This window comes from Meleagris gallopavo, chromosome 13, assembly GCF_000146605.3.
Source record: "Meleagris gallopavo isolate NT-WF06-2002-E0010 breed Aviagen turkey brand Nicholas breeding stock chromosome 13, Turkey_5.1, whole genome shotgun sequence".
In the NCBI taxonomy this organism is placed as follows: Eukaryota; Metazoa; Chordata; class Aves; order Galliformes; family Phasianidae; genus Meleagris; species Meleagris gallopavo.
This window is the reverse complement of record NC_015023.2, coordinates 15,124,566-15,140,729: the sequence shown is the minus strand read 5'-3', so window position 1 is coordinate 15,140,729 and position 16,164 is coordinate 15,124,566. Positions and strand designations below refer to the sequence as shown.

Sequence of the window (16,164 nt, the reverse complement as noted above, 5' to 3'; positions counted from 1 at the left end):
AAAAAAAAAAAATTAGAGTTAATTATAAATGCTGTAAAAGAGTGTAAAAAGATTCCTAATCCAGCTCACCCTTTATTCTTCCACAAAAACATTTAAAATACATTGAACTTTAAACCTGCTAAATCCTCTTCAGCAAAAAGACCTTAAACATACATAGAGGCTGTTATGGCCTTTCTTAGTCAGGTCAGAACTGTGCAAAATACAATTTAAGCACTAAAATCTGTCTGCATCTCAGTTGGACTCCTCCTCCTCTGCCATGCCTGAACTGTGCTCCTCACTGAGACCTTCCCATCCTGGTGCCTGCAGTTCTTCCACCCATTCTCCTTGACATATCCTCTGTGATTCACATCTCTTTCTCTTTGCTCCTTAAGGGCCAGCTCCCTGCCCTCACGTCATTGTTAGAAGGCTGTGTGGTTCCTGATACCTATCCCTCCAACATCTTCACTTTTGTGAAACAAGAAAATCCGATTCTTATCTTTTGCTAAGAGTTTTGTTCCTATTTCCCACAGGAATTTTTTTTTTAGCAGCTTAATAGCCACAAGCTCTCTCTTTGCACTTGATAATCCCTTTGATCTTCTTCACTCATTGCTCGGCAGAGTGCCATAAAGATGGTACTACCTTTAATCTTTTTTGCCATTGATCAGTAATATTTCTGTCCGCTGCTCCTCTGTGATTCGTTTGCTGAAATTTCCACTGCATTTCCTCTGCGTGTTCTTGGAGGAAGTGTCATAACAAGGGAAGGGCTTCAGGAGAAGATCACAGTTGTTGGAATGAGCACTGTTCGAGGAGAAAGGTTATGCCCAGTAGTAACAATATCACAGGTGTCACGTATGTGTGGGGTTTTTTTCTAAGAAAACATTGTCTGATCTGTCTGTAAATGGCTTGAGGATGAAGTTACATCCTATTACAAGACAAATACGATGTTTACAGGAGCGAATCATAACAAATTCAACTAGAGATCCAAGAGCACCTTGCTTTCCTTCTTCATGAAGTTGGTCATTGCCCAGAGCAGATCAGCTGATGATGTGCCAGGCGATAACAAGGGATGCAAAGTAAAACCCAACCTTTCTTCCACATTATCATTGCCAACAGCATCAGCAATAATAATAATAATTAAAAAAAAAAAAAAAAGCACTGAAGAAAGTGAGCCCAGCATGATTCAGAGCTTCACAAAAGGTAGGCACCAGATCAAGGAGGAATGCCTTGCATATCTTCATTATCCTGGATATAATTACGCTTCACTATGATTGTGCCTCACCCACTGCATTTTGCATACAGATTTTTAATCAACTGCACTGTGAGGATGGTAGGGAGAAGAGAGAGAAGATTCGGTTTTGCCCATCTTAAGTATCTGGAATCTGCAAAAGTGATTCAAATGAGTCAGAATTCTGAATGCTCTAAGGAACAACCACAGTTACAGACTTTTATGAGACTGAGATTGCAATGCAGAAGTGGGACAAATGATTTTATGTTAATCTGATAATTGTTAAAAAAGGATAGAGCATGAGGTGGTGCATTCAGCTCACGGTATGCTGTGCTCTGTAGGAAATGGAAGAGGGTCTCCAAGACCTCATTTAAACTAATAAAATAAAGAACTTTTGGCTTGTTTGAATTCCAAGCAAGTAAGAGCCATTTGCATGACTGAAGGTCTTGCATTCCCCTAGGAAGGAGTCTCTTCCCTGAAGCCTTGTGTTTGGACTTATTTTGTAACCAGCAGCAAAGCCGCCTTTCTCTACCCGCTCAGTGGCTTCTCGTGCTGACGTGCCAGTTAGTGATGTATAGCAGAGTGTCATCTGCACAGAGAGAAATTCTGCTCTCCACTCCCTTTGCATTTATACCTTGTATCTGTGAGTTATTGCATATTTTCCTGGCCAAGGTCTTGATTGCCTGAGAAAAGAGTAATGGATGTATGGGAAATTCCTATCCAGCTTCTCCCCAGGATCTGGAAGTTGGCTATTCAAAACATCCACCCATTTCATGCAGAAGAGAAGTAAGGACAATGCTTAATACACTACATAAATTCACTTCTTAATCCCAGACAATTCAGTTCTATAAGGCAGTGAAGCCCTCTTACTCCCAACCTTCTTCTCAGGATAATTACCACTGCTGTCACTTCTGTCACCTTCATACCTGGAGCTCCAGCCACGGGCACTTCATAACTGGTATCTTCTATAAATGAGACATACTTTATCTAAAAGGAAAGGTGAGGGGGATCTGCCAAGATCGCACAACTCAGTAGGGCTAAAACTTGAAATTTGCTGGGTCCCAGTGCAGCACCCTCTTCTTCCAGATAATGGTGATAGGATAATAGGCAATTGATTCAAGTTGCACCAGGGGAGGTTCATGTTGAGTGTTAGGAAGAATTTCTTCTCTGGAAGAGTGGTGAGGCGCAGGCAGAGGCTGCCCATGGAGGTGGGGGAGTCACTGACCCAGGAGGTATTCAAGAAAAGTGAAGATGTGGCACTGAGGGACATGGTTAGTGGGAACAATGGGGATGGGCTGGGTTGGACTTGGTGATTTCGAAGTCTTTTCCAGTCTTAATGATTCTGTGATTCCATGATCAGGAAGGGGCAGAAGTAGAGGTGATGCAGGAGCAACTCTGTACTTCTGTATGTTCCTCAGCTTGGAAAAAAAACGAGGGGTTTTCAGAGAGACCAAGATCCCAGCTGAAAAGTGCAGAGTTACAGACCAGAGCTGGGGTGGTGAAGGCCATCCGTCTGCCCACAGCCCACTGGATCACTGTCAGCCCCGCTGTGCTGCCCACCCTGGCAGGCAGAGGCACGATCGACTGTTCAGCAAAGCTGCAGGGTTCACTTTTAGCATCATTTGCTGTTTCTTGAATTATTTACTGCAATTATGCTGCTGATCCACAGACGCATTGCTGCTGTGCATCATATCCAGATGTCTGCTAAAGCACTCCCAGGGCCAGATCCTAATTTTAGCTCCATCTGCAAAATATTCTCCTCTGGACTGGAGCCCTCTTTCTGTTTGTGTTGAACTCTGCAGCTAAGCAGACTGCTGCTTTGCAGAGCTAAATTTTGTTCCTCTAACAAAGGGATCAGTGAAGAGCCAGGTTTTACCTGTGCAAGTTGAAAACAAGGCAGGCTTCCTCAGCGCATCCCCAAAAAACACAGGAGCCGGAGGGCTGAAGGCAGGGCAGAGACAAGGGGAAAGCTCCTTTGCACTGAGGACATTCAGGTTATAAACAACTCACAAATGCCCAGATAAATCCAAACCTTCTCTGGCATGCATTGGGTGGTTACTTTGCCTCATCCTTGCCCTGTGTGGGGGGAAAAGTCCTGAAAGTGCAAGTCCTAACCAAGCCTTTGGGAGCACACGGGAGCTGCAGATAGTCTTTACAGTGCAGAAAGTTTGGGTCACCTTGTGGCCATCTATTACAGGGCAGAAACCTGAAATTTTAATGGTCAGAGCAGTGGTACTCACAAAAGCTAAAACATAGAATCACAGAACTGTTTAGTTGGAAAGGACTTTTAAAGGTCATCCTGTCCAACTCCCTTGCTATGAACACAGACAGTAAAGCCAAGTCAGGTGCTCAGAGCCCGGTCCAGCCTGACCTTAAAAGTCTCCAGGGATGGAGCATGCACCACCTCTCTGAGTAACCCATGCCAATGCCTTATCATAAAAAGCTTTTTCCTTATCTCCAATCTAAATCTCCTCCCTTTTAGTTTGACGCTATTTCTCCTTGTCCTATTTACAACAGATTGTGCTAAAGAGCCTGTCCCTTTCTTACTTAAAGCCCCTTTAGACACTGAAAGGAACATCACCAGGACAGGCTGTAATCAAAATGAACTAAGCACGCTTAAAAAGATGCATCTGCTTAGAGGTAACCATTGGTGGTTTACCAGGAACTGGGACCAGGAGCTTTGTGCTGGTTATGGCCACTCTGTGGGATGGAGCCACCTCCAGGAAAAGTGACCACCAGAAAACTGGATTTATTGGGGCAGTTGTGAGTTGGTTACAACGTGGTTTTGATTTTTATTTCTCTGTTTTTCTGAAAAAAAATTAAGCTCATGGGCCAATTCTTACAGTGGGAAGGAAAGGAATAAATACCACAAAATTCACAAAGAACGAGAGATGGGAAACCCATCCTGCTCCTCTTTGATTCCCAAATGAAGCAACTGATGTGTGACAAAGCTGTGCCTGTAGGAGCACACCAGGTTTTCCTGGCATGAAGCAGTTTTGGCGTCAGGCTCACATCTCTATTTATTGCTGGCGTTATTATTGACACCGGTAGCAGTTTTATGTATACAACACTTCCCAGCTGAGCTGTCGGGGCCCCGTGCAACTTGTTTTCAGAGCAATGCAGGATACTTAACAACATGGGATTCAAATCCATGCTGCCTGTAAAAGGTATAATTATGATATGGTGTGTTTATTAATAATAAAAGTTGTGGTGGGGAGCTTTCTGGCTGAACTGCTGTGAGAAACGGGATGCTTCCTTCATCTCTCAGCGGGCCTTCCCATCGCAGGCAGCAATGCTCTAATTAACTTTTGTCAAGTGGTTCATTGAATCTAGCAAAATGGAGCGATCCAGAGGTGCCTACAGATCTGTCAGCTGCTACCTGAAAAATGGCTTTCTGTTCTGCACACGGAAGGGCTTGGGAAACACTTGCTAATGATCAGTTTTCTAAATGCAGCGTGTCCTGGGACAACAGAGGGAAGGAACTGATGGATAACTTGGGGAAATGGAGCAAAACCCAAGACTGCCAGGATTCATAAATAAAAGAAACAGAGGGGAGGAAGGAAAAAAAGGAAAATCTTCCCCATATTGCAAGGCCCTGCGTGCCCGAATAAGGGACACATCATAGAATCACAGCATGGATCAGGTTAGAGGGGACCTTAAAACCGATCCAGTCCAACCCCCTGCCATGGGCTTTTCGGATCACCATCAGCCTGGCTTTGAATGCCTCCAGGGAGGCCAGCTTCTCTGGACAACCAAGGGTAGGAATAGTTTCTCATAAGATGGGGGATAATAATGAATTTCAGCAACTGAATATTTAGTTTCCATTTGAGGAAGGCTAAAAAAGCAGCATTACAGCTTTCCAGGAGTCTGCATGCATGTGTAAAACCAAAAACCCTCCATCTGAATCGTAAATTCTTATAATCTCTCTGCTCTCACAAATCCAGAGGTTTTAATACAAGAAGAGACTGTTAAGATCATTTTCTTCACCTCAGAGAAGGATCTGAAGGGAACTGATTTCCACCTGAGGGTCCTGCATGGCACCCCCATCGCAGATGCAGAGCTCCCCCAGTACTGGGATGTTGCTCTCCAGCCAAATGCTCAGTATATATCCAACACCAAATCAGAAACCAGAAACTCAGCATTTCTGCCCTGAGACTCAGCCTGTGTCCTCAGAGCCTCCATTTTTGGGTCCAGACCAACCCCAGCACCTGTGGTTGCTTCCCTACACCTCACCCTGGAGCGTTCCTGCTTGCCTTTCTGTAATGCATCACCACTTCTTTATGAATAAGGTCAGATTTTAGCTCTTCTCTGTATGAACCCCAAATCTGCCCTTTTCCAGGAAAGTGAGATCTCAGTAAACCCTGTTTCCATGCAAAGGAAAATTTCTGTATCATTGCATGCAAATACATTTTATGTATTCGTAGCCATCTAGCTGTCTATGCATGCACATCTATGTGTATATATATATACTGAAAAAGAAAATCTGCATTTCTTTGCATCCGTGCATATATGGATATGAAATGTAGATCCTCTTTCAGCTCTCAATCTTGTTATTAGCTCCACAAAATACATCCGTAAAAGTATATGAAATACTGCATAATTTCTAGTGCTGAATACTTCCAACTTCATTTCAAGCCGGGAATCTGGGCTACAATGCAGAAGTTCATGAGATCATAAAAACTGACATAAAATTGTGCCAGATAGTGAAACTACTAACTACTCCATTTACACATGCAAGAATTATAATTACAGGTTATGTAAGCTAAATTTGAATATGAATGGTTGCTTACATTTTAAACGGAGAGATGTGTAAACGCTACGTGGTCTTTAAAGATAGCCATTTGTTTTCCTAGCTTACAAACTGAAGGGGCAGATTTGGGAAGTCGCACCACCTGAAAACTTGAGCTGCTGTTGATAAAATGTAGTTTTTGCTACATAATGTATTTCTCAGTGATAACATCAGCATAGAATTGATCCACATAAAAGTAATGCAGAAGAGAGGATTTAACATTGTTGACTGTTTGGAGGATGCATGTATTATTCAATTCATAGAATCAGAGAACAGTTTGGGTTGGAAGGGACATCAAAGATTATCTAGTTCCAAGCCAGTGCCATGGGCAGGGTTGCCACTCACCAGATCGAGCACTGGATCAGAGCCACATTCAGCCTGGCCTTGACTGTTGGACAGTGTATATCTTGGAACAGGTCTTTCTGAGTCAAGGTGCTTTTTTTTTGTTTAATTTAAACCTAAGTCTCTGAACTATATTTCAAGAATCCTTGACGACTTTTGAACTATGTTGCCTCGTGGAATCATAATATTAATTTATACCAACCTGTGTTGTTTCTAAATTTGCAATTCATCATTCAACTCTGAATAAATCATCCCGTTTTTTAAATGTAAAAAAGCTTTTTGCTGTTATGCTCCATTGCAACATATTGTTTAACCTGGTTATCTCTCAGGGTGGATTTCTATTCCTACCATAATCATTTCTAATTGAATGTGATTTGCTGCCACCGTTCTGCATAGGGTGGCACCAGCTATACAATTTCTACTGGTGACCCATGCAATGAGGCTGGAGATGAGCAGGAGATGGAGAAGTTGAACCACTCTCCAACTAAAATTTGCCTTTCTCTCCTTCTTGGCTTTGTGGGATGCTTGCAAGCTCAAGTTTTGGAGAGCCAGAGCCTTCTCCCTGCACTGCCAGCAGCTTCTGTGCCTGCAGTATGTAAATTTGTGCCTTCAGAACTGATTCCATGTGAAGTTGTGGTTCAGCACTATTATCATTATTTAATGTCACTCTTGCAGCAGCCTAATAGTAAAGCTTTTTATAAAAATATGTTATCATTCTAAACTTTGTTGTTAGCAAGACAAAGCAGAAATAACAGAACGGTGGGTTCAGCCATCAATATGGAGGGTTTATCATCAATCAAATCCATAAAGCTTTTAAGCTGTCTTGTTTTAAATTAAGGTTTACAATGCATTACAATGGGATATTTAAAACTGTACACATTTTATCAGCTCCTCACGACTTTGTAAATGCTTCCTGATTAGTAGGTCTAAGCACAACGGACCTGATTCAAAGCTGACTTTCACAATTAATTCCATTTATTTTGCAGGACATTTTGTCTATTATATAGGGAGGATTCAAGTCTCCATTTTCAATCAAAGTCAAAATTAAATTGGAATTGACTTTGACATTCAGTAAAATCTAACAAGACTCAGTAAAACTGTTAAATTAAAAGTCTCCCATTACATGGAGATATTGAGCAGGATGTGTCATTGTGGTAGTGAAAGGGAAATATGTAAAAAGAGGCAATATTTGTAAGTGAATGCATGGCTAGGGTGCATGCTATCCATTACAATAGTGCTTACATGTCTCAAACAGGGCCGTGACTGCTCAGTGTTAAATGCCATTTGGGTACATCAGGGAGACATTAATGTGCAGTAAAGATCTTGCAATCATAGACGACACAGAAAAGGATGGAAAGGGAAACAGATGCGAAATGACTTGTCTGCAGTCAGACAGCCGTTCAGAGAGAGAGCTGTGATTACAACCAAGTCTCCTCATTTACAGTCTGGTGCTCTGAATTCAACCAGAAAAAATCCCCTTTCCTTTCCTTATCTTACCTGTACAACCTGGCTAACAGTCACATAGGAAAAGCCCTGCTCAGTTTGTAAGACAGAATGCACTGCTGTCAGTGGCAGGGGGGGCTTTGTCCCTGGTGGGAGAAGGTCCTACCTGATGCTGCTTCCACACCACCAAGCATCTGCTCTGGAGGAAGGTGTTTGACTGGGAAGGAGGTCAAGTTGCTATATAAGTGCTTGGTTTCCAACCCTGATTTTCCCAGTGAGCCTTCTCAGAAGGCTGTTCACACATGAAATCTGGTGATCTACACAAATATAAGAGAGGTGAAATGGGGCATGGAGTCTGGAGGCACCAACGTAATGTCATAGAAATTCAACTTGATGCTTGAGAAATGGCTTTTCTTCATCTCTTTTTCTTTTATAATGTGGCACCCCACTGGCAAGGCTCTTTGGGATCCAGTGTAAGGGCTATGGACAAACAGAAGAGGAGGAATAAAGAGGAATACTCAGAGGGATGAGGATGGAGAGAGGCTTGGATGAGCAGAAGACTGAGCATGGGCAGATGAGGTGTCTCTTGATGGGAACAGAGCAGAGCAGTAGCATCAGGTTGCAACATGACTGTATTGCCTCTGAAGCCTTCACTGGCATTGCTAGCCTAAAAAGAGAAAAATCATGTCAAAATTTCAAATTCAACCCATATGATATTAATGATTATTTGAGTCATATTCACAAACTGCACAACTGCACGAGAAACCAGAGGCATGGATCTAAACCTCAGCTCAAGCCTACATATTCTCTGTCTTCATAATCCTAATAAAGATTGTGGTCAAGGCAGGAGCTGGCTTCTGGCTTCTAACTCTAGCTATACAAGACTGACAACTAAATGAACGGGAAATGAAAAGCCAGCCTAATTGTTGCCTGTTGTTATTGTCAAAATGACCGGCTAATTAAATATTTATTGTTTGCTGGTTTCAAGCATACATTTGGCATGTTGGGATACTGTGTAATCAGTAGATCATACATTTCCCCAGAACAAAATAGTAGCCTCACAAAAGCCTGTTGTGAGGATTAGCTGGCTAATGGGCTCAGCTTAGCCCCCTGAGCACCAAGGGTGCAATTTGCAATTGCAGCTCTGCGTTCCCAGCTGGGAGTGCTTGATGCTCCCGCACATCTCTCAGCAGGGACACAGCTCCATGCCTCCTGCCTGGGCTCTTGGAGCCCTGCCAGCCCCACCAGTTGGGTACAGCTGGCTCTGTCCTGCCTCCCCTGCCTGTCCTCTCTCCCTGCCTGACCATATCCAGCTCCTCTGCTCAATGGCTCACCAGCTGCCCTGTAGAATGAGGTGCTGCTCCTCTCCCCTTCCTCGCAGGGCTCTGGGAAAGGAAAAAGGGATGTGAGAGGCTAGAGATCAGAATGCTCTCTGATTGGGCTACAAACTCTTAACTTTCTCCATCATCAAGGAAAAGAGATCCCGTAGGATCTCATGCTCTTGCAAAATCTGACGGTTGGACTAGATGATATGACAGTTGGACTACATGACCTTAGTGATCCTTTCCAGCCTTAATGACTCTAAGACTATGATTTGTAACAAATGGTAGCCCTTTAGGGTACATCAGCAAGGTTTCAGAAATGAAGACAATACAGAAACCTCCTAAGATTACCTAAGTCCTAAGATGCTCCTGGTGCTGCAACATCAGCTTTCCAGGAATGGTATTTTCAGGTGGAGGAGAAAGAATATTTGCACCACAGTGTGCCCTAAATGGATGACTGTGAACAGGTGTCATAGAATAATAGAATCATTAAGGTTGGAAAAGACTACTGAGATCATCTACTCCAACCATCAGCCCATTACTACCATGCTCACTAACCATATCCCTTTAAGCCACGTCAACCTGAGACATGTTCCTGTGAGCCCCACAGTGGCCACTACACCTTAGGCTGAAGGGATGAAGCAAGCTTACAGTGCACAGCAAAAGCAACCCCATGCCCAGGCTCCCAATAGGAACTTTTCCTTTCTGCTTTTCACCCCACAGTGACATGGCTGTATTTCAGCAGAGCAAAGGGAGAGCCAGGCTGCCCATTCCCAGCCAATGAATGCTGCAAGGAAAATTAGCAAACTGTGAACAAGCAAGGCCTAGAGGCAGCTCTGCTAGGAGTGAGGAGGAGAAGCGTTGCAAATGAAGCCAGAAGGGGGAAGGAAAGCTTGAAAAAAGGAGAGTGAGCTCATTGCAGGGGGGCATCGCTCAGGCTTTTTCAGTAGCAAAAAACATACAAAAAAGCAAAAGCTGGCATTTGCAATTTCTCAATTAAAATGTAATTTACACCCCGTACTGTCTCTCCGATAAAAGCATGCTTTGCTCACCCAAGCGTGAAGCAGTATTTACAGGAACATTTTGTGGCTTATTATGCTGCCCTGATGTTACAAGCGTCTGTACGCACCCAGAGGTGGGGGCCGAAGGGCGCTGCCCTTCATTGGCTCCAGGATGGCATTTGGGCACCATTAGGAGCAGAACTGCCCCAAAACTGAACTGGCCTCCCAGGGCTCCCTTTGTGGACAAGAAAATAGAAATACACCACTATGAAGTTGGTTTAGTGGGTGTGATGGTGATGAGTTGACAATTGGACTAGATGATCTTCATGGTCTTATCCAACCTTAATGATTCTAGGCTTTTGGTACAAGGTCTTGGCATGAGGTCTTTCAATGCACACATTTAATTTCCTGTGCAGAACCACATACTCCTTGCAATAGACTCATTAGGAGATGCTGGTTGAATTAACTCTCTCCTATTTTTTTTTTCAAGTTACTGAGATGCATTCAAGTGTAATGAATATGCACTTTGTGTTTAGGAAAAATATCTGCATGAAAGTTAATAGAAATCTTATAACAAGCACCCCACTTCCATTAATTGGTTCCCTAATCCTCTGAAGCATTAGTCATATGTTTAATTTGAAGTATTTGATCTCCACAATCAAAATTGCTGGCTCTGATCCGAAGCCAATCAAACCATCAGCAGCCTTGCCATTGATTTCCATGGATGAGATCCAAAGGAACTATGCACATGATAAAAATGAAACACATCCTTAATTGACTTGCTAGGGGCTGTATTTAGATCTCCTTAAGTCACTTGTGCCAAACAGAGCCCTATAAATGATTGTAACAGAAACACCTGTCTTGATCTGGATCCCAGGCAAAATCAGCAGTCCCCAGGACCTGCAAAGAGGGTTGAGTTTAGACCCACAATATCTCCACCTCCTCAAGAGCATAGTCTTACAACAGCTGCTTAAAAAATTATGGCAGACGAGAAAAACTCAGATTAAGCAATTAAATTGGCAATGTAGCTCCAGTCATGGAGAAATCTAATGATTCTCGAGTTGGGGGCTTTTTATGCTTTTTCCCTGTTTTTTTGTTTTTTAATGATTATTAGAATGGATTATCTCTACATACTCTTATTTGCAAGTCAAAGAATTATAGATAGTAATTGGATAATCTCTCAATTATCCCTAGTGACTTAATTATCATCATTAACTGTATTTATTTCACTAATTTGTAGGATTTCTTTTGGGGGTTTCATTCTCCAGGCCGATTAGTTTGAGTGATAATGGGGCACGCTGGCGATGCTAAAGCAGAATTCTACAATTATTTTAAAAATGATGGGTCATATCTTATGAAACACAAGAAAATAAAAGAAAAACCCATTCTATTTCAGGGGTAAGTCTAAAATCAGAACTTTCAGCTATTGCTCGCTACATTTCTGATTATGTAAATTACGAAGTTCCATCTCTATCGCATCGAGTCTCTGAATTTGCAGTGAAATTTGTTCTTTTATGCTACAATAAGAAATGGCTATTGTAAATTGAAAGCCAATGCAAACAGCAAACATAACGCCTGAAGGGGAGAGTGTCATGATCTGAAATTTAGGAGGTAATGCAACTTCTTTGTCTGACTGACGCACTTATATTCGAACATAATTAAAAAGCCCTGGAAGAGAAACTAATACCTGCAGCTTTATATGAGGAGATGGATCTCCTGACTAATGAAAAACATCTCATCCACATGGTCTCCATAGCAATGGAGAATGTAGGGCCCAGTCTTGCTGCTGTTGAGTTACAGAGGAACAGCTTGGGCTTGGAATCCAGTGCTGCTAACTTTAATATTTAGGCTCACGCATGATAGCTAGCCCAGCACTAGCAAACAATCGATGACATTTTTTATTTCTTTCCACCCCCATTTTCTGTGTGGTTTTTTGTGTGGGTTTTTGTTTGTTTATTTGTTTGTTTTTAAAGAGCCTGAAGCAGAAAAATATAACTGTTGGAAATTGCTTTACATTAGTTGATTATCTCTGGCAAAGTTGAGAGCATTTGGTCTTGCTTATTTGAAATAATTTAACATGAGAACCCCATGGAGGGTGGTAATTTACAAGGGATGGTCTCAATTGTGATATGTACACATTGCAAGCAAAGGGCGAGGGAACTGCCAAATCTATTTAGATAAATCTTTGAATTGCTGCTTATTATTCCAGGCCATCCCTTCTTTCAGTAGACCAAATGCTGTTAAAATCACCAACACTCTCACATTAGGAGCAAAATCATTCCATGCAATTTGTCTGTAGTCAGAGCCACAAAACCCAAATTTTCAATGAAGCCCAACAATTAATTTAAGCGTGGTATACACACGTGCATTTGCAAAACTTGTGTGAGGTGCTCTCTTGGATTTGTATTGGCCACCTACATGGAGCAGCATGGCAGGCTGCAAGCACTTGCTGCTGATGCAGCTTTTGATCACCTGAAGGATTATCTTGAGTACTGAGATCTATCTTTTTGAACTATATTCAGTGCAGTGCTATGCTACTTCACTAACCAGGTATCCATTTTTTACCTGAATATTGCCTTTTTTCTATGACGCTGGAGGAGTATACTCACACTTCTGCCAACAGCATTCTCATAGGCAAGCAGAATCATAGAAACATAGAATCATAGAATCGTTTGAGTTGGAAGGGATCCTTAAAGGCCATACAGTCCAATTCCCCTGCTGTGAACAGGAACACCTATAGCTCTATCAGGTGTTCAGTGCCCAGTCCAGCCTGACCTTGAGTGTCTCCAGGGACACCTCTATGGGCAACCTGCGCCAGTGCCTCACTGCCCTTATTGTAAAGAACTTCTTCCTTATATCCAATCTAAACCTCCCCTCTTTTAGTTTGGAACCATTTCCCCTTGTCCTATCACAATAGACCCTGCTAAAGAGTCTAATTGGTTTTATCAGAGTTATTTATTTAGACACCAGACTGCAACTTTGTTGTCTTCAAGACATGTAAGATTTCTTTTTCTATTAACTGTCCTTTGAACTCCAATCTTTCACTCAAACCAGAGCCACAAAACCAAGGCCAGTCACAGATCAGATGGCAATATCTGGTGTAAATCCATGTAAGCCAATGGATTATACAAGCAGAGAATCTGGGTCCAAATATATTAGAGAAGGAGAGGAATAAATCTTACCTGCGCCGAGAGACTGCATTAGCTTATTGTGCTTGTAAGACTTTGAAAAAACCTAATATAGATTCCTGTCGTGGATGAACACAGGGAGCTCCATCATTTCCTATGCACATTTGGCAAGCCCGACTGCTACAAAGTCTGGATTCTTTTTGCTTTTATTTTCCTGCCTTACTAGATGTTGAGTCTTCTCACATGGTAAAGTTAACTCGTTAAGCTGTGTTTCATCTCAAAGCGAAGGGAGCTGTGAGGGAAGCAGCCTGATTTCAATGTAGAACAGCAATGTAAAAATTTAATGTAGTTTAGCTAGTGGGCTTTTAAATCACATCTCTGTTTAACACCTTTCCTGAGTGCCCCTGAGGAGCTGGGACAAATGCAGCCCAAATTTGCCGTGTTTTCTCTAATTCAACAGCAAACACAAGGCATGGGATGAGAGGTGGAAGTTAAGCTGAGGGCCCTGGGAGCTGCCCACCCATGCCACAGCTCATCTTTTCCCCACATTTCAGTGTTTCCGGAACAAAATCTTCCCCATAGGCAGACCTGCAGATATCTCTGCTCACTCTCCTGACTCTCAGTTTCTCACTCAGACCTGGAGCAATTTGATAAGGTGAGAAGCTCAGCTCTCCGCTAAGATGCTTCTGGCTTTTCTCATTGCAGAAAAAAGCCCGGAGGCATGAAGTGGGGATATCTGGGAGGCTCAAAAGCCAGATAGCAAAATAAACCTCTTGGCTCCAATATTAACGCTTGAAGCCTTTTCTCAGGATCCTGAGGAATGAGGGTGGTGTCACGATTTTGGGGAGAACGGAGCACTTGTGATTAACCACACTGCTCATCCCTGGAGAAGAAGCTGCTGAATCCGTAAGGTTTAGGAGTGTCAGTGGGAAATCAGAGCTGCTCAGCAGGAGGAACAAGGGTAGCATATTCCAGCCATTTCCTTGCAGTTGCTGTTACATGGGGTTACAGCACTGAAGGATTGTATTTAAATCTCCCAAAAGGTTTTCTAATTTAAAAAAAAAAAGAAACACTCAGGTTTTGTAAAGTTCAGCCTTCAGTGTAATCTTCCAGTGACTTAGAAATGTAATTATAAAGCCAATTGACAGTGCCCTTTAAGATATGTCATGTAGGAAAATTAATTTTGGAACTTTTTTTTTTTTATTTCACTGTCACATCTTGGGCAAGAGCGAAGCAGTGAAAGGCCCAGGGAACTTCTCCCAGAGGGAGGAGGAATATGGGGCACCAACACATGAACCCATGGCATTGCTTTCTCTCACACATTTTGATGTTGTGCTGCATCACAGCCAGATGCCCTGCCTCCCAGCACTGAGCATGGAGTGGGACTAATCCGTGTCAGGAGCACTTTGGGATGTGGGGTTGCCCAAGATGCAAGGGGGGCTGTGCAGGTCCTGTGCTCCAGCCTGGTTCCTCGACCCAAGCACAGACTGAATTAAGTTGCTGCAATGTGAGTTGCACAAACACAGACTAATATAATTTGTCACAATTAGGGGTTGACTGGATGTTTTCATTCAGGGTGATCCAGGCCAAACTGTTACAAATGACCTCTTCGCTTCAGAGCACCAAACAGATTTACAGGGAGTATCTGGTATAAACACCAAAAAATGTTCACTGTGTCATGGGAGCACCCCACCCAGGAGAGTGCCCCGACCACCATCACCTCTCCCAAGCTCCCACAGCAGCAGACACATCCCCTCCCCACGCACACAGCTCCCCACTGCTGGGAAGAGCTGCCAGTCCCCAGCACACATCCATCAGCAAAAGGACAGTGTAAGATTGGAGCTGGAGGCAGGGTGAGGTGCTACTGAGCATAAAGAAAAGTTGCAGGCTGTTAGCTTGGCTTGCTGCTCCAGCAGCTGGGGCAGGAGGCATCCCTCTCACCATGGCACTGCAGCACGTGGGAAACAAGTGCTGATAATGATGGGATGACCGCTCAGCTCTCCTCCACTTGCAAACAGTTGGTGGTAATGATGTTCATTACGCATTCAATAGGCTATTTTACAATATGAAGTCATTTAGGAAAGGATAATTAGTCCACAGCTTGCTTTTCATTTTATTTAATTTTCTTTACTTCTGTTTGGGGGAGAAAAAAAAAGGGAAAAAATGTACATAAGGATTGTGTTATTTTTGCAATGAGCAAAATGAAGCTGTTTGATTTATGCTCGCTCACAAGAGATATCATGAAAATGGTACCATGTATTTTGCTGAATGATTTCTTGCAATTGGGCATCCAAAAAGCACATTTTAATCTCCATGTATGCTTTGTTATTTTGTCAAATTACGAAGAGCAGGCATAGGAAGCTGCCCGATGAAGAATCCACTTTTCTGTTAATTTGGATGTGTTAAGCGCATTTTCAGAAGCCAAAAATATTCTTGTAAAAATAAGGTTGTGCAATGGGATTTCTTCCTAGGGCATCAGTCATTTCCAGGGAGTCACCATCCCTGGAGCTGTTCAAGATCCATTGTTCAAGAGATGTGGCACTGAGGGACGTGGTCAGTGGGCATGGTTGGGTGAGCTGAGGTTGGACTTGGTGATCTTGGAGGACTTTTCCAACCTTGATAGTTCTATGGTTCTATACCAGCATTCATCATTGCTAAAATGAAAAGGGGTGAAAGAATATTATCTCCAGTTAACAGTTTGCTTTGGTTGTGTCAGCTGGTTTGATCCTGTGGGGTAGGAAACCTACAGACCTACTGGAGCAGAGGATTTGGGGCTCTGAACTCTTTCTTGCAATTCCGAATTCATTTTTCTTCTGTCACAATAGTCAAAAACAAAAGGTGTTCTGGCACAAAGTGATTTTTCAGTGAACCAGCTCACGAGGTAACAATTGCTCAGAGCCAGAGACCCTCTCTACTGGGCCCCACCATCTTGGAC

The 16,164-nt window shown here is 42.8% G+C and overlaps 1 long non-coding RNA gene across 8 annotated transcripts in view; it reads left to right on the top strand.

The window, feature by feature from the left end:
* Positions 1–16,164, top strand: part of LOC104913048 — a 65,401-nt gene that overhangs the window by 5,734 nt on the left and 43,503 nt on the right. The window lies entirely within an intron of this gene.